This window comes from Parasteatoda tepidariorum, chromosome 9 (assembly GCF_982258835.1).
Source record: "Parasteatoda tepidariorum strain Cologne lab strain chromosome 9, Ptep-v5.0, whole genome shotgun sequence".
NCBI lineage: Eukaryota > Metazoa > Arthropoda > Arachnida > Araneae > Theridiidae > Parasteatoda > Parasteatoda tepidariorum.
Genome location: NC_141763.1, coordinates 4054128 through 4057150, shown reverse-complemented (window position 1 = coordinate 4057150; position 3023 = coordinate 4054128).

Sequence of the window (3023 nt, the reverse complement as noted above, 5' to 3'; positions counted from 1 at the left end):
GGAACTTTTTGGAACAAAGTTTCGAAAGTCATACAAAGATTGTAAAATGTCGAATGATAAGCTATAAACTATAAGTTTGTCAAGAATATTAACTGATCCAACACATTAAAAAATTGTACTGTAATTTCAGACTAATTACTCTGATAAAAATGTAACAGTAAGGTGAAATTCCTATTTATATTTCTGAAGTAAAAATGTTAAAGTTACATTTAAAAAAAAATTTTTGTTAACCTATTTTTCATTACTACATTGTACTCTCGTCGGTTCAAAAAGTAAATTATAATGTTTGGAATGATTACGAATACATAATTTGGGCTATATTAAAATTACCCACACATATTTTAGTTGAAAATTAAATTTTTGACTTTTGGCCAAAGATCATGGATAAATATAATAGTGTGTTGAATAGCGATTAAATGAAGAAATTCGAAGTCAAATTTTCTGTACGAAAATATGGTCCTATATCTCCCTCTAATATTAACCTAGAAAATTCAAATCGGAGCACGTGTTATATTACCGGTTAATAGTGTACCCCTAGGGTGGCGAACCTTTATACACCAACGTGCCAATTTTTCTAAAAAATTGTTTAATTTGGTCGTGCCGTCAAATAATTTTGACTTCGTGATTATTTGGAAAATAATAATAAACTAAATACTATCAACTCAACACTCTTTATTTACATTCAAAGAAAAATACATTTCGCCATGTCTTAAAACAACTTAAAGTAACATCAGTGTGAATTCTGTTGTTGCAGATTAGATGACAAATAACTTATATTAAGTTGCAGGATGTTAGTTTAAGCAGGACAGTTATTATTTATTTTTGCTAGTGATATATTGTTTGCTTGTTTTTTATGGTTATTAATTGTTTTTTTTCAGCATTAATTGTTAATTTTTTTTATTAATGATTGTTTATTATTTTGTTTGTTTTTGTGAATTTTATTTTAATTGTTACATATGCTTCATAGTGTAATAACATTTTTGTAATAATAATTCATAGTGTAATAACAATTGTGATCGATGGCGTGCCCATAATATTGTGTCTCGTGCCATAAATAGCACGCGTGCCATTGGTTCGCCATCTCTGGTGTACCCTATTAGAGAAAATAATTATAGACCTCATATGGGGTACACAATGTGGTCCAGAAGTTTACTATGTATGTATATCTAAAATAGTCTTCTGGAAAGCTTTGAAATGAGGAAATTCGTCTTCTAAAGAGCTTTAAAAATTCGAAGTCATTTTTCAATATTAACTAACGCAAGGCCCGATATCAGACCTTAAAATTGACCCATAATATTTTAACTGGACCACGTATTATATTAAAGAGTAATGAAGCACCCTAAAAGAGGAAATAATTATAGACCTGGTGCAAAATGTGGCCCTGTTGTTAACTATGTACGCATATCAAAAATAGTGCGTTCGATCGTTTTAAAATGAGGAAATTCGCCTCCAAAAAACCTATAAAACGAGGCGATTCGAAGTCATTTATCAATATTAACGCAAGCCCAATATCATACCTTAATATTGACCCATAATATTTAAATTGGACAACGTATTATATTACCTCTAATCAATGCTTGAGTGAACGGTACAACTCTGTTTTGCTTAAAACTTGAACCCAGTACCTCCAATTGGGTACTCGAACAGCATCTCTTCTAATTAATACTTGAATCCACAGAATAACTGAGTTTGATTAAAACTTGAACCCAGTAACCTCAAAACAGTGATTGAATCCTCAGAATAACTCTGTATTGCTTAAAACTTGACCTCAGTACCTCCAATTGGGTACTCTATCCCCTTCTCCTCTAATTAATACTTGAATCCACGGAATAACTGAGTTTTGATAAAAACTTGAACCCACCCTTACGAAAATTTAAGGTATATTTAAGGTTGATTTGAGGTATTTTTGAGGTATTAAGGTTGTCTTGAGGTATATTTGAGGTATATTTAAGGTTGCAGAGAAAACAGCAATAAAAATTATACCTTGTAAAGGTTGTAATTAAGATGTACGAGGTTGATTTACATAGACTTCAGCTTGTTTTGAGGTTGTTTAAAATTCACTTCAAATCATCCAGACTGATAAGGTGATTTTTAAGGTATACCAAGTTTATTTTCTTACACTTGTAAAAAAAGAGGTATTTTTGAGGTACAAAAATTTTTACCTTATTTCAACTAACGAGAGTGAGGTATTTTTTGAGGTATATGAAGTCATTTTATTTATACCTAAGCTTAATTTGAGGTTGTTTTAAATTCACTTCAAATCATCCAGACTGATAAGGTGATTTTTAAGGTATACGGGGTTGTTTTTTTTACACTTGTAACTAAAGAGGTATTTATGAGGTATAAGAAAATCAACCTTATTTCAACTAACGAGAGTGAGGTATTTACGAGGCATAAAAAAATATACCCTTTTTCTACTAACGATAGTGAGGTATTTATGATGTATAAAAAAATATACTTTATTTCAACTAAAGAGAGTGAGGTATTTATTGAGGTGTATGAAGTCATTTTTTTTATACCTAAGCTTGTTTTAAGGTTGTTTAAAGTACACTTTATATTAACTAGTTCACTTCCCAGAGTTCCATGCGAACTGGTAAATGGCGTGTGTGTTGACAATCGAAAGTTTTTTTGAAATTCGGTAAGTGTGCTTGACATTTATTAATTTAGTTTTATCACTTTTAATCAAATGTGTTTCAGTTTTCAATCTTAAATTTCATTATTTTTGTTTTAACCATGCGTCCTGATCTTAAATAATTTAAGTTGGAGGATATTCTTAGAAGCTATTAGTGTAGGCTTAGCAATAAGAGAGAATAACCGAAATATTTTTCGTCGCTGTTTAGGGTAACGTTACTGGTGAATCGTTACAGCAGGTTATGCACAGTATATTTTATTGTTTGAAATTTATTCAAATAGAACTATTCTCTTTATTTTGCTTAAATGTATATGTTTTAACGTAGCAGTATGCACGCTGATTAATTGAGAAAAATGTTCATAATTTCTCTTATAAATAAGTCATTGAAAAT